This window comes from Penaeus japonicus, unplaced genomic scaffold (assembly GCF_977035675.1).
Source record: "Penaeus japonicus unplaced genomic scaffold, GWHDUDI00000001_assembly GWHDUDI00000043, whole genome shotgun sequence".
Classification (NCBI taxonomy): Eukaryota; Metazoa; Arthropoda; class Malacostraca; order Decapoda; family Penaeidae; genus Penaeus; species Penaeus japonicus.
The window spans coordinates 1,149,646-1,174,645 of NW_028234445.1; the positions used below are offsets into that span (position 1 = coordinate 1,149,646).

The 25,000-nt window shown below is 31.9% G+C and overlaps 2 protein-coding genes and 1 long non-coding RNA gene across 3 annotated transcripts in view; 1 reads left to right on the forward strand and 2 right to left on the reverse strand.

The window, feature by feature from the left end:
- Positions 1-25,000, forward strand: part of LOC122246354 (uncharacterized) — a 1,434,769-nt gene that overhangs the window by 349,474 nt on the left and 1,060,295 nt on the right. The gene's annotated exons all lie outside the window — the stretch shown is intronic.
- Positions 1-25,000, reverse strand: part of LOC122263496 (uncharacterized) — a 1,386,165-nt gene that overhangs the window by 77,811 nt on the left and 1,283,354 nt on the right. The window lies entirely within an intron of this gene.
- Positions 6,238-9,916, reverse strand: LOC147466565 (uncharacterized). The gene is made up of 2 exons (XR_015190843.1): positions 9,749-9,916; positions 6,238-9,600 (listed from the first exon to the last, which is right to left on the reverse strand). It is a non-coding gene; the product is annotated as an uncharacterized LOC147466565 (long non-coding RNA).

Sequence of the window (25,000 nt, forward strand, 5' to 3'; positions counted from 1 at the left end):
TGTAATCCGTTTCGTTATCAGAATGGCTCTAACGTGTATTTTAAGCAATTTTGGCTTTTTTTTCAGGATCGTCATTTTTTTTCTTGCACCTTTTTTTCTCGCAATTGATTTAGCACTGATTTTTGCTATATTAAAGGAAAAATCAATTGCGAAAAAAAAGGTGCAAGAAAAAAAAATGACGATCCTGAAAAAAGGCAAAAATGCTCAAAATACACGAAAAAAAGGTGCAAGAAAAAAAAATGACGATCCTGAAAAAAAGCCAAAAATGCTTAAAATACACGTTAGAGCCATTCTGATAACGAAACGGATTACAGTTCAATTCACTGATTTTTGTTATATTAAAGGAAAAATCAATTGCGAGAAAAAAGGTGCAAGAAAAAAAAAATGACGATCCTGAAAAAAAGCCAAAAATGCTTAAAATACACGTTAGAGCCATTCTGATAACGAAACGGATTACAGTTCAATTCACTGATTTTTGTTATATTAAAGGAAAAAACAATTGCGAGAAAAAAGGTGCAAGAAAAAAAAATGACGATCCTGAAAAAAAGCCGAAAATGCTTAAAATACACGTTAGAACCATTCTGACAATGAAAATGATTACAGTTAAATCCGTTGATTTTCGTTATATTAAAGGAAAAATCAATTGCGAGAAAAAAGGTGCAAGAAAAAAAAATGACGATCCTGAAAAAAGCCAAAAATGCTTAAAATACACGTTAGAGCCATTTTGATAACGAAACGGATTACAGTTCAATTCACTGATTTTTGTTATATTAAAGGAAAAATCAATTGCGAGAAAAAAGGTGCAAGAAAAAAAAATGACGATCGTGAAAAAAAGCCAAAAATGCTTAAAATACACGTTAGAGCCATTCTGATAACGAAACGGATTACAGTTCAATTCACTGATTTTTGTTATATTAAAGGAAAAATCAATTGCGAGAAAAAAGGTGCAAGAAAAAAAATGACGATCCTGAAAAAAAGCCAAAAATGCTTAAAATACACGTTAGAGCCATTCTGATAACGAAACGGATTACACTTCAATGCACTGATTTTTGTTATATTAAAGGAAAAATCAATTGCGAGAAAAAAGGTGCAAGAAAAAAAAATGACGATCCTCAAAAAATGCCAAAAATGCTTAAAATACACGATAGAGCCATTCTGATAACGAAACGGATTACAGTTCAATGCACTGACTTTTGGTATATTAAAGGAAAAATCAATTGCGAAAAAAAAGGTGCAAGAAAAAAAAATGACGATCCTGAAAAAAAGCTAAAAATGCTTAAAATACCCGTTAGAGCCATTCTGATAACGAAACGGATTACAGTTCAATGCACTGATTTTTAATATATTAAAGGAAAAATCAATTGCGAAAAAAAAGGTGCAAGAAAAAAAAATGACGATCCTGAAAAAAAGCCAAAAATGCTTAAATAACGAAACGGATTAATATAACAAAAATCAGTGAATTGAACTGTAATCCGTTTCGTTATGAAAATGGCTCTAACGTGTATTTTAAGCATTTTTGGCTTTTTTTCAGGATCGTCATTTTTTTTTTCTTGCACCTTTTTTCTCGCAATTGATTTTTCCTTTAATATAACAAAAATCAGTGAATTGAACTGTAATCCGTTTCGTTACCAGAATGGCTCTAACGTGTATTTTAAGCATTTTTGGCTTTTTTTCAGAATCGTCATTTTTTTTTTCTTGCACCTTTTTTCTCGCAATTGATTTAGCACTGATTTTTGCTATATTAAAGGAAAATCAATGCGACAAAAAACCGGTGCAAGAAGAACAATTTGATCTGAAAAAAAAGCCAAAAATGCTTAATATACACGTTAGAGCCATTCTGATAACGAAAACGAGATTACAGCTTTCAATGCAGCTGATTTTTTTTTATTATTTCTGGAAAAATCAATTGGGAGAAAAAAGGTGCAAGAAAAAAAAATGATCTCGATCTGAAAAAATGCCCAAAAATGCTTGAACTACACGTTAGAGGCCATTCTGATAACGAAAACGGATTTACTGTTCAATTCAAAGGTTTTTTGTTATATTAAAGGAAAAATCCAAGTATTACGAGAAAAAGGTGCAATGAAAAACAAAAATTGATGCGATCTGAAAGAAAATGTTCTCAAAATTGCTTAAACTACCACGTTAGAACCATTGCTGATAACGAAGGATTCAGTTCAATGCATGATTTTTGCTATAATCAAAGGGGAAGAACTCCAATTGCAGTAAGAGAAAACACGGTGCACGAAAAAAACAATATACGATCCTGAAACAACAGCCAACACTGCTTGAAAACTACACGTTAGAGCCCTTGATAACGAAAGGATTACAGTTCAATTCACTGATTATTTGAATATATTAAGTGAACAATCAATTGCTCGAATATAACCGCTATATCATGCATTTTCGCTGTAATCTTCGTCTCAGATATGGCTCAAACGTGCATTTTAAGCATATTTGGCGATTTTTTTCGGGAGATTTTATCTTTTTTTTATTTCCCTATTTTTCTCTCGCATTCCTTTTTGCTCTAATATAACGATAATTAGTGCATTTAAAATTCTATATCCTTTTCTGATCAAAGATAGAACCCTAATAAATATAGGTATTTTTAGTGTCTCTGTTTTTTTTAGTAGTTGCCTTTCTTTTTTTGTGCACCTTTTTTCTCGCCATTTCACTTTTTGCTCGAGATATAACGATAATCAGCGTATTTAAGCTGTAATCCTTTCCGTCATCGAATGGCTCATCTTACGTTGTATTTTAAGCAGTATTTTGGCCTTTTTTCGGGATCGTCATTTTCCCCTTTTTTTTATTTCCCCATTTTTCTCTCCAATTCCTTTTTGTTCTAATATAACGATAATCAGTGCATTAAAATTCTATACCTTTTCATGATCACAATTGACTAATTATAGGTATTTTTAGCGGTCTCTGTTTTTTTTAAGGGATCGCTGCTTTTGCTTTTTTTTTTCCCCTTTTTTCTCGCAATTCACTTTTTGCTCAATAGTAAACTTATAATCAGCGTTAGTTTGCTCAGCTGCTAATCGCACCGTTTCCGTCATTCAGAAATGGCTCTAAACGTGTATTTTAAGCATATTTGGCTTTTTTTCGGTTGAGATTTTCCCTTTTTTTTATGTTCCCCATTTTTCTCTCAATTCCTTTTTGCTCTTAATATAAACGCTTAATCAGGTGCATGAAAGCTGTTCTATACCTTTTTCATGATCAAATTGACTAAATTAGGCTAATTTTTATCCGTCTCTGGTTTTTTTCGGATCGCTGCTTCTCCTTTTTTTCCCCCCTTTTTTCTCGCAATTCACTTTTTGCCTCGACTCATTAACGATAATCAGCCGTATTTAGCTGTACTCCTTTCCGACATCAGAATGGCTCAAACGTGTATTTTAAGCCTATTTTGGCGTTTTCGGCTGATTTTCCCCTTTTTTTTATTACCCCATTTTAATCCTCGCAATTCCTCATTTTGTTCTAAATAACGCATAAATCAGGGTGCATTTACATTCTCTATACCTAATTCATGATCAAATTGACTAAATTAGGTATTTTTCAAGCGTCTCTGCTTTTTTTTAGATATGTTGCCTTTTTTTTTTGCCAACCTTCTTTTCTCGCAATTCATTTTTTGCTCGAATATAACGATAAATCAGCGTATTGAAGCTGTAATCCTTTCCGTCATCCAGAAATGGCTCTAAATGTATTTTATAGCATATTTGGCTTTTTTTCGGGAGATTTTCCAATTTTTTTTATTTCCCCATTTTTTCTTTCTCAATTCCTTTTTTCCCTTTCTTTAAATATAACGATATTTCAGTGAATTAAATTCTAATCACCTTTTCATGATCAAATTGACCCATAAATTGTATTTTTAGACGTCTTTGGCTTGTTTTTAGGAGCTGCGTGCTTTTTTTTTTCCTTGCACCTTTGTTTCTCGCCATTCAATTCACTTTGTGCTCGAATATAACGATAATCAGCCGTATTGAGCTGTATATCCTTTCCGTCATCAGAGAGATGGCACCCCTCCCCTCTAACGTGAGTGTAATTTTAAGTCATTATTTGGCGTTTGTTCGGGAGATTTTCCCCAATTATTTTTTTATTTCCCCATTTTTCTCGAAATTGATTTTTCCCTTTAATAGAAACGATCAATCATGGGGATTAAATTGGATACCTTTTCAATGATCAGAATTGTTCTAACGGTTTTTAGAGTAATTTTTAGCGGTCTTTTTTTCAATCGGTCATTTGTTTTTTCTGCACCGTTTTTCTCGCAATTGAATTTTCCTCTTTAATATAACAAAAATCAGTGAATGAACTGTAATCCGTTTTCGTTATCCAGAATGGCTCTAACGTGTATTTTAAGCATTTTTGGGTGTTTTTTTTCAGGATCGTCATTTTTTTTTCTTGCACTTTTTTTCTCGCAATTGATTTTCCCTATAATATAACAAAAATCAGTGAATTGAACTGTAATCCGTTTCGTTTTATCAGAATGGCTCAAACGTGTATTTTAAAGCATTTTTGGCTTTTTTTCAGGATCGTCATTTTTTTTTTTCTTGCACTTTTTTTCGCAACTGATTTTTCTTTTAATATAACAAAATCAGTGAATTGAACTGTAATCCGTTTCGTTATCAGAATGGCTCTAACGTGTATTTTAAGCATTTTTGGCTTTTTTTCAGGATCGTCATTTTTTTTTTCACCTTATTTCTCGCATTTGATTTTTCCTTTAATATAGCAAAAAACAGTGAATTGAACTGTATTCCGTTTCGTTATCAAAATGGCTCTACGTTGATCCTTAAGCATTTTTGGATTTTTTTAAAGGATCGTCATTTTTTTTTTCTTGCACCTTTTTTCTAGCAATTCACTTTTTCTTTCATATAACAAAAATCAGTGAATTGAACTGTAATCCGTTTCGTTATCAGAATGGCTTAATCGTGTATTTTAAGCATTTTTGGCTTTTTTTCAGGATCGTCTTTTTTTTTTTTCGTGCACCTTTTTTCTCGCAATTGTTTTTCCCTTTAATATAACAAAAATCAGTGAATTGAACTGTATTCCGTTTCGTTATCAAAATGGCTCAAACGTGTATTCTAAGCATTTTTGGCTTTTTTTCAGGATCGTCATTTTTTTTTTTTTCGTGCACCTTTTTTCTCGCAATTGATTTTTCCTTTAATATAAAAAAAATCAGTGAATTGAACTGTATTCCGTTTCGTTATCAAAATGGCTCAAACGTGTATTCTAAGCATTTTTGGCTTTTTTTCAGGATCGGCATTTTTTTTTTTCTTGCACCTTTTTTCTCGCAATTGATTTTTCCTTTAATATAACAAAAATCAGTGAATTGAACTGTAATCCGTTTCGTTATCATAACTACTCAAACGTGTATTCTAAGCATTTTTGGCTTTTTTTCAGGATCGTCATTTTTTTTTTTCGTGCACCTTTTTTCTCGCAATTGATTTTCCCTATAATATAACAAAAATCAGTGAATTGAACTGTATTCCGTTTCGTTATCAAAATGCCTCAAACGTGTATTCTAAGCATTTTTTTTTTTCAGGATCGTCATTTTTTTTTTCGTGCACCTTTTTTCTCGCAATTGATTTTTCCTTTAATATAACAAAAATCAGTGAATTGAACTGTATTCCGTTTCGTTATCAAAATGGCTCAAACGTGTATTCTAAGCATTTTTGGCTTTTTTTCAGGATCGTCTTTTTTTTTTCGTGCACCTTTTTTCTCGCAATTGATTTTCCCTATAATATAACAAAAATCAGTGAATTGAACTGTATTCCGTTTCGTTATCAAAATGGCTCAAACGTGTATTCTAAGCATTTTTGGCTTTTTTTCAGGATCGGCATTTTTTTTTTTCGTGCACCTTTTTTTTCGCAATTGATTTTTCCTTTAATATAACAAAAATCAGTGAATTGAACTGTATTCCGTTTCGTTATCAAAATGGCTCAAACGTGTATTCTAAGCATTTTTGGCTTTTTTTCAGGATCGGCATTTTTTTTTTCGTGCACCTTTTTTCTCGCAATTGATTTTCCCTATAATATAACAAAAATCAGTGAATTGAACTGTATTCCGTTTCGTTATCAAAATGCCTCAAACGTGTATTCTAAGCATTTTTTTTTTTTTTCAGGATCGTCTTTTTTTTTTCGTGCACCTTTTTTCTCGCAATTGATTTTCCCTATAATATAACAAAAATCAGTGAATTGAACTGTATTCCGTTTCGTTATCAAAATGCCTCAAACGTGTATTCTAAGCATTTTTGTTTTTTTTTCAGGATCGTCTTTTTTTTTTTCGTGCACCTTTTTTCTCGCAATTGATTTTCCCTATAATATAACAAAAATCAGTGAATTGAACTGTATTCCGTTTCGTTATCAAAATGGCTCAAACGTGTATTCTAAGCATTTTTGGCTTTTTTTCAGGATCGGCATTTTTTTTTTCGTGCACCTTTTTTCTCGCAATTGATTTTCCCTATAATATAACAAAAATCAGTGAATTGAACTGTATTCCGTTTCGTTATCAAAATGCCTCAAACGTGTATTCTAAGCATTTTTGGCTTTTTTTCAGGATCGGCATTTTTTTTTTTCGTGCACCTTTTTTCTCGCAATTGATTTTCCCTATAATATAACAAAAATCAGTGAATTGAACTGTATTCCGTTTCGTTATCAAAATGGCTCTAACGTGTATTTTAAGCATTTTTGGCTTTTTTTCAGGATCGTCATTTTTTTTTTCTTGCACCTTTTTTTTCGCAATTGATATTTCCTTTAATATAACAAAAATCAGTGAATTGAACTGTAATCCGTTTCGTTATCAAAATGGCTCAAACGTGTATTTTAAGCATGTTTGGCTTTTTTTCAGGATCGTCATTTTTTTTTTCGTGCACCTTTTTTCTCGCAATTGATTTTTCCTTTAATATAACAAAAATCAGTGAATTGAACTGTAATCCGTTTCGTAAGCATTTTTGGCTTTTTTTCAGGATCGTCATTTATTTTTTCTTGCACCTTTTTTTTCGCAATTGATTTTTCCTTTAATATAACAAAAATCAGTGAATTGAACTGTAATCCGTTTCGTTATCAAAATGGCTCAAACGTGTATTTGAAGCATTCTTGGCTTTTTTTCAGGATCGTCATTTTTTTTTTTCTTGCACCTTTTTTTTCGCAATTGATTTTTCCTTTAATATAACAAAAATCAGTGAATTGAACTGTAATCCGTTTCGTTATCAAAATGGCTCTAACGTGTATTTTAAGCATTTTTGGCTTTTTTTCAGGATCGTCATTTTTTTTTTTCTTGCACCTTTTTTTTCGCAATTGATCTTTCCTTTAATATAACAAAAATCAGTGAATTGAACTGTATTCCGTTTCGTTATCAAAATGGCTCAAACGTGTATTTGAAGCATTCTTGGCTTTTTTTCAGGATCGTCATTTTTTTTTTCTTGCACCTTTTTTTTCGCAATTGATTTTTCCTTTAATATAACAAAAATCAGTGAATTGAACTGTATTCCGTTTCGTTATCAAAATGGCTCAAACGTGTATCTTAAGCATTTTTGGCTTTTTTTCAGGATCGTCATTTTTTTTTTTCTTGCACCTTTTTTTTCGCAATTGATTTTTCCTTTAATATAACAAAAATCAGTGAATTGAACTGTATTCCGTTTCGTTATCAAAATGGCTCAAACGTGTATTCTAAGCATTTTTGGCTTTTTTTCAGGATCGTCATTTTTTTTTTTCTTGCACCTTTTTTTTCGCAATTGATTTTTCCTTTAATATAACAAAAATCAGTGAATTGAACTGTATTCCGTTTCGTTATCAAAATGGCTCAAACGTGTATTTTAAGCATTTTTGGCTTTTTTTCAGGATCGTCATTTTTTTTTTTCGTGCACCTTTTTTCTCGCAATTGATTTTTCCTTTAATATAACAAAAATCAGTGAATTGAACTGTATTCCGTTTCGTTATCAAAATGGCTCAAACGTGTATTTGAAGCATTCTTGGCTTTTTTTCAGGATCGTCATTTTTTTTTTTCTTGCACCTTTTTTTTCGCAATTGATTTTTCCTTTAATATAACAAAAATCAGTGAATTGAACTGTATTCCGTTTCGTTATCAAAATGGCTCTAACGTGTATTTTAAGCATTTTTGGCTTTTTTTCAGGATCGTCATTTTTTTTTTCTTGCACCTTTTTTCTCGCAATTGATTTTTCCTTTAATATAACAAAAATCAGTGAATTGAACTGTATTCCGTTTCGTTATCAAAATGGCTCAAACGTGTATTTGAAGCATTCTTGGCTTTTTTTCAGGATCGTCATTTTTTTTTTTCTTGCACCTTTTTTTTCGCAATTGATTTTTCCTTTAATATAACAAAAATCAGTGAATTGAACTGTATTCCGTTTCGTTATCAAAATGGCTCAAACGTGTATTTGAAGCATTCTTGGCTTTTTTTCAGGATCGTCATTTTTTTTTTCTTGCACCTTTTTTTTCGCAATTGATTTTTCCTTTAATATAACAAAAATCAGTGAATTGAACTGTATTCCGTTTCGTTATCAAAATGGCTCTAACGTGTATTTTAAGCATTTTTGGCTTTTTTTCAGGATCGTCATTTTTTTTTTTCTTGCACCTTTTTTTTCGCAATTGATTTTTCCTTTAATATAACAAAAATCAGTGAATTGAACTGTAATCCGTTTCGTTATCAAAATGGCTCTAACGTGTATTTGAAGCATTCTTGGCTTTTTTTCAGGATCGTCATTTTTTTTTTCTTGCACCTTTTTTTTCGCAATTGATTTTTCCTTTAATATAACAAAAATCAGTGAATTGAACTGTATTCCGTTTCGTTATCAAAATGGCTCAAACGTGTATTTGAAGCATTCTTGGCTTTTTTTCAGGATCGTCATTTTTTTTTTTCTTGCACCTTTTTTTTCGCAATTGATTTTTCCTTTAATATAACAAAAATCAGTGAATTGAACTGTATTCCGTTTCGTTATCAAAATGGCTCAAACGTGTATTTGAAGCATTCTTGGCTTTTTTTCAGGATCGTCATTTTTTTTTTCTTGCACCTTTTTTTTCGCAATTGATTTTTCCTTTAATATAACAAAAATCAGTGAATTGAACTGTATTCCGTTTCGTTATCAAAATGGCTCAAACGTGTATTTGAAGCATTCTTGGCTTTTTTTCAGGATCGTCATTTTTTTTTCTTGCACCTTTTTTTTCGCAATTGATTTTTCCTTTAATATAACAAAAATCAGTGAATTGAACTGTATTCCGTTTCGTTATCAAAATGGCTCAAACGTGTATTTGAAGCATTCTTGGCTTTTTTTCAGGATCGTCATTTTTTTTTTTCTTTCACCTTTTTTTTCGCAATTGATTTTTCCTTTAATATAACAAAAATCAGTGAATTGAACTGTATTCCGTTTCGTTATCAAAATGGCTCAAACGTGTATTTGAAGCATTCTTGGCTTTTTTTCAGGATCGTCATTTTTTTTTTCTTGCACCTTTTTTTTCGCAATTGATTTTTCCTTTAATATAACAAAAATCAGTGAATTGAACTGTATTCCGTTTCGTTATCAAAATGGCTCAAACGTGTATTTGAAGCATTCTTGGCTTTTTTTCAGGATCGTCATTTTTTTTTTTCTTGCACCTTTTTTTTTCGCAATTGATTTTTCCTTTAATATAACAAAAATCAGTGAATTGAACTGTATTCCGTTTCGTTATCAAAATGGCTCAAACGTGTATTCTAAGCATTTTTGTTGTTTTTTTCAGGATCGTCTTTTTTTTTTTTCTTGCACCTTTTTTTTCGCAATTGATTTTTCCTTTAATATAACAAAAATCAGTGAATTGAACTGTATTCCGTTTCGTTATCAAAATGGCTCAAACGTGTATTTGAAGCATTCTTGGCTTTTTTTCAGGATCGTCATTTTTTTTTCGTGCACCTTTTTTCTCGCAATTGATTTTCCCTTTAATATAACAAAAATCAATTGCGAGAAAAAAGGTGCACGAAAAAAAAAAAATGACGATCCTGAAAAAAAGCCAAAAATGCTTAAAATACACGTTTGAGCCATTTTGTTGATAATGCTTAAGATACACGTTTGAGCCATTTTGATAACGAAACGGAATACAGTTCAATTCACTGATTTTTGTTATATTAAAGGGAAAATCAATTGCGAGAAAAAAGGTGCACGAAAAAAAAAAATGACGATCCTGAAAAAAAAAAAAAAATGCTTAAGATACACGTTTGAGCCATTTTGATAACGAAACGGAATACAGTTCAATTCACTGATTTTTGTTATATTAAAGGGAAAATCAATTGCGAGAAAAAAGGTGCACGAAAAAAAAATGACGATCCTGAAAAAAAGCCAAAAATGCTTAAGATACACGTTTGAGCCATTTTGATAACGAAACGGAATACAGTTCAATTCACTGATTTTTGTTATATTAAAGGGAAAATCAATTGCGAGAAAAAAGGTGCACAAAAAAAAAAAAAATGACGATCCTGAAAAAAAGCCAAAAATGCTTAAGATACACGTTTGAGCCATTTTGATAACGAAACGGAATACAGTTCAATTCACTGATTTTTGTTATATTAAAGGGAAAATCAATTGCGAGAAAAAAGGTGCACGAAAAAAAAAATGACGATCCTGAAAAAAAGCCAAAAATGCTTAAGATACACGTTAGAGCCATTTTGATAACGAAACGGAATACAGTTCAATTCACTGATTTTTGTTATATTAAAGGGAAAATCAATTGCGAGAAAAAAGGTGCACGAAAAAAAAAAATGACGATCCTGAAAAAAAGCCAAAAATGCTTAGAATACACGTTTGAGCCATTTTGATAACGAAACGGAATACAGTTCAATTCACTGATTTTTGTTATATTAAAGGGAAAATCAATTGCGAGAAAAAAGGTGCACGAAAAAAAAATGACGATCCTGAAAAAAAGCCAAAAATGCTTAAGATACACGTTTGAGCCATTTTGATAACGAAACGGAATACAGTTCAATTCACTGATTTTTGTTATATTAAAGGGAAAATCAATTGCGAGAAAAAAGGTGCACGAAAAAAAAAAATGACGATCCTGAAAAAAAAAAAAAAAATGCTTAGAATACACGTTTGAGGCATTTTGATAACGAAACGGAATACAGTTCAATTCACTGATTTTTGTTATATTATAGGGAAAATCAATTGCGAGAAAAAAGGTGCACGAAAAAAAAAAAATGACGATCCTGAAAAAAAGCCAAAAATGCTTAAGATACACGTTTGAGCCATTTTGATAACGAAACGGAATACAGTTCAATTCACTGATTTTTGTTATATTAAAGGGAAAATCAATTGCGAGAAAAAAGGTGCACGAAAAAAAAAATGACGATCCTGAAAAAAAAAAAAAAATGCTTAAGATACACGTTTGAGCCATTTTGATAACGAAACGAAATACAGTTCAATTCACTGATTTTTGTTATATTAAAGGGAAAATCAATTGCGAGAAAAAAGGTGCACGAAAAAAAAATGACGATCCTGAAAAAAAGCCAAAAATGCTTAAGATACACGTTTGAGCCATTTTGATAACGAAACGGAATACAGTTCAATTCACTGATTTTTGTTATATTAAAGGGAAAATCAATTGCGAGAAAAAAGGTGCACGAAAAAAAAAATGACGATCCTGAAAAAAAGCCAAAAATGCTTAAGATACACGTTTGAGCCATTTTGATAACGAAACGGAATACAGTTCAATTCACTGATTTTTGTTATATTAAAGGGAAAATCAATTGCGAGAAAAAAGGTGCACGAAAAAAAAAATGACGATCCTGAAAAAAAGCCAAAAATGCTTAAGATACACGTTTGAGCCATTTTGATAACGAAACGGAATACAGTTCAATTCACTGATTTTTGTTATATTAAAGGGAAAATCAATTGCGAGAAAAAAGGTGCACGAAAAAAAAAATGACGATCCTGAAAAAAAAAAAAAATGCTTAAGATACACGTTTGAGCCATTTTGATAACGAAACGGAATACAGTTCAATTCACTGATTTTTGTTATATTAAAGGGAAAATCAATTGCGAGAATATAACGTAAACAGCATATTTGGCTGTAATTCCTTTCCGTCATCCAAATGCTCAAACGTGCTTTTTAAGCATATTTGGCGTTTTCGGGAGATTTTACTCCTTTTTTTATTTCCCCATTTTTCTCGTTCTCTCGATTCCTTTTTGCTCTATTGTAACGATAATTAGTGCATTAAACTGTACTTTTCATGATCAAATAACTAAATTAGGTATTTTTTAGTGTCCTTCTGTTTTTTTTATGTTGCCTTTTCTTTTTTTTTTCTTTTTTCTTTCATTCACTGTGTTGGCTTCGAATATTACGATAAGCAGCGTATTTAGCTGTAATCCATTCCCGTCATCAGAATGGCTCAAACGTTAGTTTAAGCATATTTTGCGGTTTGCCGGGGAGATGTTCCCCTTTTTTTTTATTTCCCCTCATTGCACTCAAATTCCTGTTTGATTCTAATATAACCGATAATCAGTGCATTATCTTCTATACCTTTTCATTTTCAAATTGACTAAATTAGGTATTTTTTTAGCGTCTCTGTTTTCTTTAGTAGCTGCTTTGCTTTTTTTTGTTCCCCGTTTTTCGCGCATTCACCTTTTGGCTCGAATATAACGATAATCACGTAATTTACTGTAATCCCTTTCCGGTCGCAAATGGCTCAAACGTGTATTTTTAAGCATTTTTGGCCGTTTTCGGGAGATTTCCCTTGTTTTTTTATTTCCACCATTTTCTCTCAATTCCTTTTTGCTCTAATATAACGATAATCAGGGCAGTAAATTTTAGAAACGTTTTCATGATTCAAATTGACTAAATTAGGTATTTTAGCGTCCCTCTGGTTTTTTTAGGAGCTGCTTTCTTTTTATTTTTTTTTTCCCCTGTTTTCTCGCATTCCACTTATTTTTTTTGCTCCGAAAAATAACGATAATCAGCGTATTTAGCTGTCATCCCTTTTCCCGTCATCAGAAATGGCTCAAACGTGTATTTTAAGCATATTTGGCGTTTTCGGGGAGATTTTCTCATTTTCTTTATTTCCCCAGTTTTCTCTCAATTCCTTTTTGTTCTAATAGCACGATAACAGTGCATTAAAGTCTATATTAACTTTTTTCATGATCAAATTGTCTAAATTAGGTAGTTTTATCGTATTCTGTTTTTTTGAGTAGCTTCCTTCTTTTCCCCCCCCCCCTTTTTTCCGCGCATCACTTTTGCTCGAATATAACGAGAATCAGCGTATTTAGCTGGTAGTCCTTTCCGTCATCAGAATGGCTCAACACGTGTGTTATTTTAAGCATATTTGGCGTTTTCGGGAGATTTTCCTTCCCCTGTTTATTATTTCCCCAATTGTTCTCTCAATTCCTTTTTGTTCTAATATAACCGATAATCAGGGCATTAAATTCATACCTGTTCAGATCAAATTGTGACTAATTAGTATTTTTATCTTCTCTGTGTGTTTTTATAGTATTGCCTTTCTTTTTTTTTTGATCCTGTTTCCTTCATGTCACTTATTGCTCGAATAGAACGATAATCAGCGTATTTAGTCTGTAATCCATTCCGCATCAGAAGGCTCAAAACGTGATTTTAAAGCTTATTTGGCGTTTTCTTCGGAGTTTTTCCCCTAGTTTTTTTTGTTATTTCCCCAATTTTCTTTTTTTCTCTCAATCCTTTTTGTTCTAAATATAACGATATGCAGTACAATGAAATTCTAAGACCTTTTCATGATCAAATTGGACTAAATTAAGGTATTTTTAGCGGCTCTGTGGTTTAGTAGCTGCCTTGCTTTTTTTTCCCCTTTGTTTTCGCATTCACTTTTTGCTCGAATATAACGATAATCAGCGTATTTAGCTGTAATCCTTTCCGTCATCAGAATGGCTCAAACGTGTATTTTAAGCATATTTGGCGTTTTCGGGAGATTTTCCCCTTTTTTTTTATTTCCCCATTTTTCTCTCAATTCCTTTTTGCTCTAATATAACGATAATCAGGGAATTAAATTCTATACCTTTTCATGATCAAATTGACTAAATTAGGTATTTTTAGCGTCTCTGATTTTTCCTTTAATATGACAAAAATCAGTGAATGGCTCTAACGTGTATTTTAAGCATTTTTGGCTTTTTTTCAGGATCGTCATTTTTTTTTCTCGCACTTTTTTTCTCCCAATTGATTTTTCCTTTATATATAACAAAAATCAGTGAATTGAACTGTAATCCGTTTCGGTATCAGAATGGCTCTAACGTGTTTTTTAAGCATTTTTTGCTTTTTTTCAGGATCGTCATTTTTTTTTCTCGCACTTTTTTTCTCGCAATTGATTTTTCCTTTAAGATAACAAAAATCAGTGCATGAACTGTTATCCCGTTTTCGGTATCAGAATGCTCTAACGTGTTTTGTAGCATTTTTGGCTTTTTTTTTTGTTTTTCAGGATCGTCCCATTGTTTTTTTTTTTTTTCGCACGTTGTTTTCCTCGCAATAGATTTTCTCTTTTTCCTTTAAATATAACAAAAAGCAGTGCATTGAACGTAAATCCGTTTCGGTAACAGATTGGCCTAACGTATTTTAAGCATGTTGGCTTTTTTGTTCAGGATCGGCACTTTTTTTTTTCTTGCAACCTTGTTTTCCACGCAATTGATTTTTTCCTTAATTTAACAAAATCAGGGAATTGAACTGTAATCCGTTTCGTTATCAGAAGGGCTCAAACGTGTATTTTAAGCATTTTTTTTATGGTTTTTTGTCAGGATCGGCCATTTTTGTTTTTCTCGCATTTTTTTTCTCGCAATGATTTTTTTTTTCCTTTAATATAACAAAAATCACGTGAATTGAACGTAATCCGTTTCGGTATCAAAATGGCTCTAACGTGTTATTTTAAGCTATTTTTTTTTGGCTTATTGTTCAGGACGACATTGTTTTTTTTTCTTCTACTTTTTTGTTTCGCAATTGATTTTTTCACTTAATATAACAAAAAAGCAGTGCATTCAACTGTAATATCCGTTCGTTATCAGAATGGCTCTAACGTGTAATTTTAACATTTTTTTTTTTTCAGGATCGACACGTTTTTTTTTTCTTGCACCTTTTTTTCTCGCAATTGGATTTTTCCTTTAATAGAACAAAAATCCAGTGGAATTGAACTGTAATCTGTTTCGTGATCAAATGCTCTAACGTGTAATTTAAGCAATTTGGGCTTTTTGTTTCAGATCGTTCTTTTTTTTCTTTTTGCATCCCCATTTTTTTAGTTTTCTCGGCAAGTTGATTTTTTCCTTTATATAAACAAAAATCAGTGAATTGAACTGGTAAATCCGTTTTAGATCAAAATGGCTCTAACGTGTAACTTTTAAAGCAGTTTTGGCTTTTTTTCAGGATCGGCGGTCATTTTTTTTTTCTGGCTACCTTTTTTCTCGCAAATCTTGATTTTCTTTTCCTTTAAATATAACAAAAATCAGTGCATTCAGACTGTATTATCCAGTTTTCGTGTGCGTATCGAGAAGGCTCCTGCACAAGCCTGTTATTTTAAGCGATTGGTTTCATGGCTTTTTATTTTTCTTTCGGGAGGATCGAGCGTTCATTTATTTTTTTTCTTGCATCCTTTTTTCTTCCCGCAATTGATATTTGTCCGTTTAATATAAATAAAAAGAAATCAGTGCATTGGAACTGTAGTATTCCGACTTTTTCGTTATCATCAATGGCTCTAAGAACCGATGTATATTTTAGCGTTTTTTTGGGGCTTTTTTTTCAGGATCATCTTTTTTTTTTCTTGCACCTTTTTCGCAATGAGATTTCCTTTAATATTAAACAAAAATCAGTGAATTGAACTGTAATCCGTTTCGTTATCAAAATTGCCTAATAAACGGTATTTTTAGCGATTTTTTTGCTGGCTTTTTTTCAGGATCGACCATTTTTTTTTTGCTTGCACCTTTTTTTCGCAATTGATTTTTCCCTTTAATATAAACAAAAATCAGTGAATAGAAATGTAATCCGTTTTCGTTCGTTATCAGAAATGGCTCTAACGTGTATTTTAAAGCATTTTTTTGGCTTTTTTGTTTCAGGATTGTTTTTTTTCTTGGCATACCTTTTTTTTCGCAATTGATTTTTCCTTTAATATAACAAAAATCAGTGAATTTTGAACTGTAATAGATATCCGTTTCGATTATCAACAATGGCTCTAACGGTGTAGTTTAAGCATTTTTGGCTTTTTTGTCAGGATCGTCCATTTTTTTTTTTTCTTGCACCTTTTTTTCGCAACTATGATGCTTTTCCTTTAATATAACGAGAAAATCAGTGAATTGACTCTGTAATCGGCCGTTTCGTTAGCCAAAAATGGCTCTAACCGTGTATTTTAAGCATTTTTGGCTTTTTTTCAAGGATCGTCATTTTTTTTTCCTTGCAACCTTTTTTTTTTCGCAATTGATATTTTCCTTTAATATAACAAAAAATCAGTGAATTGAACTGTAATCCGTTTCTCGTTATCACAATGGCTCTAAACGTGTATTTTAAGCTGTTGTTGGCTTTATAGTATTTTTCAAGATTCTGATCCCAGTTTCTTTCTTTTTTTCTTGCTATCTACATTGACTAACTCTCGTTTTCTTTTTTCTCCTTCGAGCTAAAATCTGCGAAATTTTTCACTTTACATACTACTCTCCACAAAGATAGACTCCCTCAAATTTCAGTGAATCTGCGCGCGAACTGTCTATATCCGTTTCGTTATCAGAATGGCTAAAACGGGTATTTTACGTGTTTTAAGCATTTTTAGGCTTTGTTTCAGAGATCGTCATATTTTTTTTTTCCTTGCACCTTTTTTCATTTTTTCGCAAATATCGAATTATTTTCCTTTAATATAACAAAAATCAGTGAAATTGAACTGTAACGATACCGTTTCGTTATCAACAATGGCTCTAACGTGGTATTTTAAGTGCCCGGTGTTTTTTGGCTTTTTTTTCAGGATTCGTCATTTTAGTTTTTTTCTTGGCACGCTTTTTTTCGCAATTGCATTTTCCCTTTTAAATATAAACAAAAATCAGTGAATTGGAACAGTATCATCCGTTTCGTTATCAATGGCTTCTCTAAACGTGTAATTTTTTTTTAATGCATTTTTTTGGCTTTTTTCCAGGATCGTCATTTTTTATTTTCTTGCACCTTTTTTCTCGCAATTGATGCTTTCCTTTATAATACTTACAAATATCAGTGAATTGAAACTGTAATCCCGATTTCGTTATCGAGAAATGGCTCTAACGGGTTAGATTTTAAAAGCATTTTCAGGGATTTTTTTCAGGATCGTCAATTTTTAATTCTTTTCTTTCTCTGCAACCATTTTTTCGCGCAATTGATGTTTTTCCTTTAATATAAACTAAAAAATCAGTGAATTGAACTGTAATCCGTTTCGTTTATCACAATGGCTCTCTAAACGTTGTATTTTAAGCGTTGTTTGGCTTTTTTCAGGATCGTCATTTTTTTTGTTTCTTGCAGCCTTTTTTTCGCGCATTTGATTTATTCCTTTAATATAACAAAAATCAGTGAATATGAACTGATAATCCCGTTTCGGTTAATCAAAATGTGGCTCTAACGTTGATATTTTTTATAGCACATTGTTTTGGCTTTTGTTTCAGGATCGTCAATTTTTTTTTTTTTCTGGCCACCTTTTTTTTCTCGCTAATTGACTTTCCTTTAATATAACAACAAATCGATGAAATTGAACTGTAATCCGTTTTTCGTTATCAAATCGCTCAAAACGGTCTGGTATTTTAAGCATTTTTCAGGAGTTTTTTTCAGGATGTCCCCATTTATTTTTTTCCTGCATCTTTTTTTTTCGCAATTGATTTTTCCTTTAATATAACAAAAATCAGTGAATTCAGAACTGTAATCCTTCGTTCGTTATCACAATGGCTCTAACGGTATTTTACTGCCGTTTTTGCTTTTTTTTTTTTCAGGATCGACATTTTTTTTTCTTTGCACCTTTTTTTCGCAACGCAATTGAATTTCACTTAAATATATAAAAAATCAGTGAATTGAACTGTAGTTCGTTTCTTTATCAAAATGGCTCTAACGTGTATTTTAAGCATTTTTGGCTTTTTTCAGGATCGTCATTTTTTTTTTTTCTTGCACCTTTTTTTTTTTTTTTTCCTCGCAATTTTTTTTCCTTTTAATATAACAAAAATCAGTGAGTAAATTGAACTGTAATTCCGTTTCGTTATCAGAATGGCACCTAATTTCGTGTATTACATTAAAGCGCTTTTTCAGGGCTTTTTTTCAGGATTCGGTCAATTTTATTTTTTCTTGCACCCTTTTTTTTTCGCAATTTTGATTTTTCCTTTGCGATATAACAAAAAATATCAGTGCGAAATTGAACTGTTAAACACCCACAGTTTCGTATCAACAATGGCGTCTAACGTGTATTTTGAAGCGTTTTTGGCTTTTTTTCAGTGATCGTCACATTTTTTTTTCTTTCTTACACCTGTTTTTTCTGCAATTGATTTTCCCCTTCTTTCCCTTTACTTACAAAAATATAACAACAAAATAAGTGAATTGAACTGTAATCTCGATTTCCGGATATATCAAAATGGCTGCTAACGTGTATTTTAAGCATTTTTGCTTTTTTTTCAGGGAGTCGTCAAATAATTAAGTAAAAAATATGACCACCCTGAAAAACAGCCAAAAATGCTTAAAATAACGTTAGACCATTTTGATAACGAAACGGATTACAGTTCAATTCACTGATTTTTGTTATATTAAAGGAAAAATCAATTGCGAGAAAAAAGGTGCAAGGAAAAAAAAAACGACGCTCCCGAAAAAAAGCCAAAAATGCTTAAAATACACGTTAGAGCCATTTTGATAACGAAACGGATTACAGTTCAATTCACTGATTTTTGTTATATTAAAGGAAAAATCAATTGCGAAAAAAAAGGTGCAAGAAAAAAAAATGACGATCCTGAAAAAAAGGCAAAAATGCTTAAAATACACGTTAGAGCCATTTTGATAACGAAACGGATTCAATTCACTGTGCAATTAACTGATTTAAAGGAAAATTCAATTGCGATAAAAAAGGTGCAAGAAAAAAAAATGACGATCCTGAAAAAAAGACAAAAATGCTTAAAATACACGTTAGAGCCATTTTGATAACGAAACGGATTACAGTTCAATTCACTGATTTTTGTTATATTAAAGGAAAAATCAATTGCGAGAAAAAAAGGTGCAACAAAAAAAAATAAAATGACGATCCTGAAAAAAGTCAAAAATGCTTAATAGCCATTTTGATAACGAAACGGATTACAGTTCAATTCACTGATTTTTGTTATATTAAAGGAAAAATCAATTGCGAAAAAAAGGTGCAAGAAAAAAAAAATGACGATCCTAAAAAAAAGCCAAAAATGCTTAAAATACACGTTAGAGCCATTTTGATAACGAAACGGATTACAGTTCAATTCACTGATTTTTGTTATATTAAAGGAAAAATCAATTGCGAAAAAAAGGTGCAAGAAAAAAAAATGACGATCCTGAAAAAAGCCAAAAATGCTTAAAATACACGTTAGAGCCATTTTGATAACGAAACGGATTACAGTTCAATTCACTGATTTTTGTTATATTAAAGGAAAAATCAATTGCGAAAAAAAGGTGCAAGAAAAAAAATGACGATCCTGAAAAAAAGCCAAAAATGCTTAAAATACACGTTAGAGCCATTTTGATAACGAAACGGTGCACGAAAAAAAAATGACGATCCTGAAAAAAAGCCAAAAATGCTTAAAATACACGTTAGAGCCATTTTGATAACGAAACGGATTACAGTTCATTCATTTTGTAAAAAGAAATCATGAAAAAAAGCAAAAAATATCTAAAACAAAATTAAACGTGACTAACAAGATCATCATCATGTTTATTTAGTCAGAAACTAAATTAATCTAATTATCACATTATACTGATTGTATTAGGTCATGCGAAAAACAAAAAAAAAACCAAAACAAATCTAACTACTGACAGTTACATCATCACATTTTAAGAAATCATGCGAAAAGGAAAAAAAAAAGATCAAAAAAACCAAATCTAATATACTTAAACATAGTCAATCATATTTGTAATTAGAAATCAATGCAAAAAGGAAAAAAAACTTTGTTATATAAAACATGCGAAAAATGCAAGAAAAAAAAATGACGACTAAAACAAATCTTAAATACACTTACTTATAACAACGATCATCAATTCACTGATTTTATAAGAAATCAATCGAAAAAAAGTCAAAAAAAAATACGACCTAAAACCAAATGCTAAAAACCGTAGCCTTGAAACAAAATACATCATTCATATTGTTATATTAAAAAATCATTGGAAAAAAAGTGCAAAAAAAAATACATCCTAAAAACAAAAATCTAAAAACACTAGACTTGATAAAACGATAATCAATTCACGATTTTTAATAAAGAAATCAATTGCGAAAAGCAGAAAAAAAAACATCCTGAAAAAAACCAAAATCTAATACACTTAACCTTTAACGAACGATACGTCAATTCATATTTTGTAATAAAATAATCGAAAAAAAGTGAAGAAAAAATAACGAAAAACAAATCTTAAAACTAGCCATTGATACAAACGATTACATATTCTGATTTTTTTAATTAAAGAAAATCATGCGAAAAAAGGTGCAAGAAAAAAATGACGATCCTGAAAAAACCAAAATGTTAAATACACTTAGCCTTTGATAACAAACGATTACATTCAATCACTGATTTTGTTTAAAGAAAACAATTGCGAAAAAAAGTCAGAAAAAAAAAAATCCTAAAAAACCAAAAATCTTAAATACACTAAGCCTTTAAACAAACGATACATCAATTACTGATTTTATATTAAAGGAAAATCAATTGCAAAAAGTCAGAAAAAAATACCCTAAAAGCCAAAAATTAATCACTGAGCCTTTGATAACAAATTACAGTTCAATCACTATTTTTATATAAAAAAAATCATTGCAAAAAGTCAAGAAAAAAAAATACATCCTAAAAACCAAATCTAAAATACCGTTGACCATTGATAACGAACGATTCAGTTCAATTCACTATTTTAATAAAGAAAAACAATTGCGAAAAAAATGCAAAAAAAAAACGATCCTAAAACCAAATTTAAACAGTGCATTGAAACGAACGATAATCAATCACGATTTGTTATAAAGAAAATCATTGCGAAAAAGTGCAAAAAAAAAAATGACACCAAAAAGCCAAAATCTAATACTAGACCTTGATAACAACGATTACATTCATCACGATTTTATATTAAAAAAAATCAATTGCAAAAAGGCAAGAAAAAAAATGAATCTGAAAAACCAATTAAAACACTACCTTATAAGAAGTTATCACATTTTTATTAAGAATCATTAAAAAAATAAAAAAAAAATACACCGAAAAACAAACAAAATACATAAGCTTTAACAAGACTCATTCACTTTTTTTAAAAAATGCAAAACAAAAAAAAAAATCCAAAAAAACAAAATCTTAAACACTATTATAACAACATCATCATCACTATTTAATAAAAAAATCAAAAGCAAAAAAAAACCAAAACCAAATTAATACCTAGCCTTGAAGAAACGACTCAATTACGATTTGTATAAAAATGCGAAAATAAAGAAAAAATAAAAACCAAATTAATACACTGCCATTAAAAACATATCATCAGTTTTTATTTAAGAAATCATGCGAAAAGCAAAAAAAATACTGATTTTTGTTATATTAAAGGAAAAATCAATTGCGAAAAAAAAGTGCAAGAAAAAAAATGACGATCCTGAAAAAAAGCCAAAAATGCTTAAAATACACGTTAGAGCCATTTTGATAACGAAACGGATTACAGTTCAATTCACTGATTTTTGTTATATTAAAGGAAAAATCAATTGCGAAAAAAAGGTGCAAGAAAAAAAAATGACGATCCTGAAAAAAAGCCAAAAATGCTTAAAATACACGTTAGAGCCATTTTGATAACGAAACGGATTACAGTTCAATTCACTGATTTTTGTTATATTAAAGGAAAAATCAATTGCGAAAAAAAAGGTGCAAAGAAAAAAAAAATCACTATCCTGAAAAAAAAAAATGATTACAGTTAAATGCGCTGATTTTTGTTATATTAAAGGAAAAAGAAATTGCGAGAAAAAAGCCGCAGAAAAAAAATTCAAGATCATGAAAAATAAGCCAAAATGCTTAAAATACAAGTTAGCGCAATTCTGATAATGAAACGGATTACAGTTAAATGCGCTGATTTTCATTATATTAAAGGATTTAGCAATTGAGAGAAAAAAGGTGCAATAAAATAAATGAAATAGCCAAAACTGCTTAAAATACACGTTTGAGCCATTCTGATAATGAAACAGATTATAGTGAAACGCGCTGATTTTCGTTATATTAAACGATTTAGGAATTCAGAGAATAAAGGTGCAATAAAAAAATGACAGTAAAATAGCCAAAAATGCTTAAAATACACGTTTGAGCCATTCTGATAATGAAACGGATTATAATTAAATGCGCTGATTTTCGTTATATTAATAGGCATTGCACGCAATTCGAGAGAAAAAAGTGCATAAAAATTACAAAGTCAGTACTATATACGACCCTGAACATAGCCAAAACATGCTTAAAAAAAAGTTTGAGCTCTTCTGATAATTGCAACGGATTACAAATAAATGCACTGTTTTCGTCTATAAAAAGGATTGAGCAATTTGGAGAGAAAAAATGTGCAATAAACTAAAAGTCAGTAATATTCTACGCCCTGAAAATAGCCAAAAATGCCTATAAAAAAAGTTTGAGCCATTCTGATAATGAAATGGATTACAAATAAATGCTCTGATTTTCGCTATATTAAAGGATTGAGCAATTGAGAGAAAAAAATGTGCAATAAAAATAAAAGTCAGTAATATATACGACCCTGAAAATAGCCAAAAATGCCTATAAAAAAAAGTTTGAGCTATTCTGATAATGAAACGGATTACAAATAAATGCTCTGATTTTCGCTATATTAAAGGATTGAGCAATTGAGAGAAAAAAATGTGCAATAAAAATAAAAGTCAGTAATATATACGACCCTGAAAATAGCCAAAAATGCCTATAAAAAAAGTTTGAGCTATTCTGATAATGAAACGGATTATAGTTAAATGAGCTGATTTTCGTTATATCAAAGGATTTAGCAATTGAGAGAAAAAAGGTGCAATAAAAAAAATGACAGTAATATATACGACCATGAAAATAGCCAAAAATGCTTAAGATTCACGTTTCAGCCATTCTGATAATGAAACTGATTATAGTTAAATGCGCTGATTTTCCCTTCAGGTTCTGTCTCGCCGCAGGGGGCACCAGCACCCATCCCTTCCCCTTCAGCTTCTGTCTCGCCGCAGGGGGCACCAGCACCCATCCCTTCCCCTTCAGCTTCTGTCTCGCCGCAGTGCACCAGCCACCACTCCTTCCCTTCAGCTTCTGTCTCGCCGCAGGTGGCACCAGCACCCATCCCTTCCCCTTCAGCTTCTGTCTCGCCGCAGGGGGCACCAGCACCCATCCCTTCCCCTTCAGCTTCTGTCTCGCCGCAGGGGGCACCAGCACCCATCCCTTCCCCTTCAGCTTCTGTCTCGCCGCAGGGGGCACCAGCACCCATCCCTTCCCCTTCAGCTTCTGTCTCGCCGCAGGGGGCACCAGCACCCATCCCTTCCCCTTCAGCTTCTGTTCTCGCCGCAGGCGGGCACCAAGCACCCATCCTTCCCCTTCAGCTTCTGTTCGCCGCAGCGGGGCACAGCCACCCATCCCTTCCCCTTCAGCTTCTGTCTCGCCGCAGGGGGCACCAAGCACCCATCCCTTCCTCAGCTTCTGTCTCGCCGCAGGGGGCACCAGCACCCATCCCTTCCCCTTCAGCTTCTGTCTCGCCGCAGGGGGCACCAGCACCCATCCCTTCCCCTTCAGCTTCTGTCTCGCCGCAGGGGGCACCAGCACCCATCCCTTCCCCTTCAGCTTCTGTCTCGCCGCAGGGGGCACCAGCACCCATCTCTTCCCTTAGCTTCTGTCTCGCCGCAGGTGGCACCAGCCCCCATCCCTTCCCCTTCAGCTTCTGTCTCGCCGCAGGGGGCACCAGCACCCATCCCTTCCCCTTCAGGTTCTGTCTCGCCGCAGGGGGCACCAGCACCCATCCCTTCCCCTTCAGCTTCTGTCTCGCCGCAGGGGGCACCATCACCCAGGGACTATGATGGGACATCGTCATAGTCCCTGGTCTTAGCGTGAGTGGCCTATGAAGGGTTTATGGCCCAGGCGGTACAGCTTTCCTCCCGTGGCTTATTGTATTATTATTATAATATTATATTAATTATAATTATTATATTATTATATTATTATATTATTATATTATATTATATTATAATATTATATTAATTATAATTATTATAATTATTATATTATTATATTATTATATTATATTATATTATAATATTATATTAATTATAATTATTATATTATTATATTATTATATTATATTATATTATAATATTATATTAATTATAATTATTATATTATTATATTATATTATATTATAATATTATATTAATTATAATTATTATATTATTATATTATATTATATTATTATATTATATTAATTATAATTATTAATTATAATTATTATATTAAGAATATCGTATCAGTTAATGTGGTAACGGAATATGGTAATGGACATCATAATAATAATAATGGACATCAACAACAACCCCATGGACATCAACAACAACCCCATGGACATCAACAACATCCCCATGGACATCAACAACAACCCCATGGACATCAACAACATCCCCATGGACATCAACAACAACCCCATGGACATCAGCAACAACCCCATGGACATCAGCAACAACCCCATGGACATCAACAACATCCCCATGGACATCAACAACAACCCCATGGACATCAACAACAACCCCATGGACATCAACAACAACCCCATGGACATCAACAACAACCCCATGGACATCAACAACAACCCCATGGACATCAACAACAACCCCATGGACATCAACAACAACC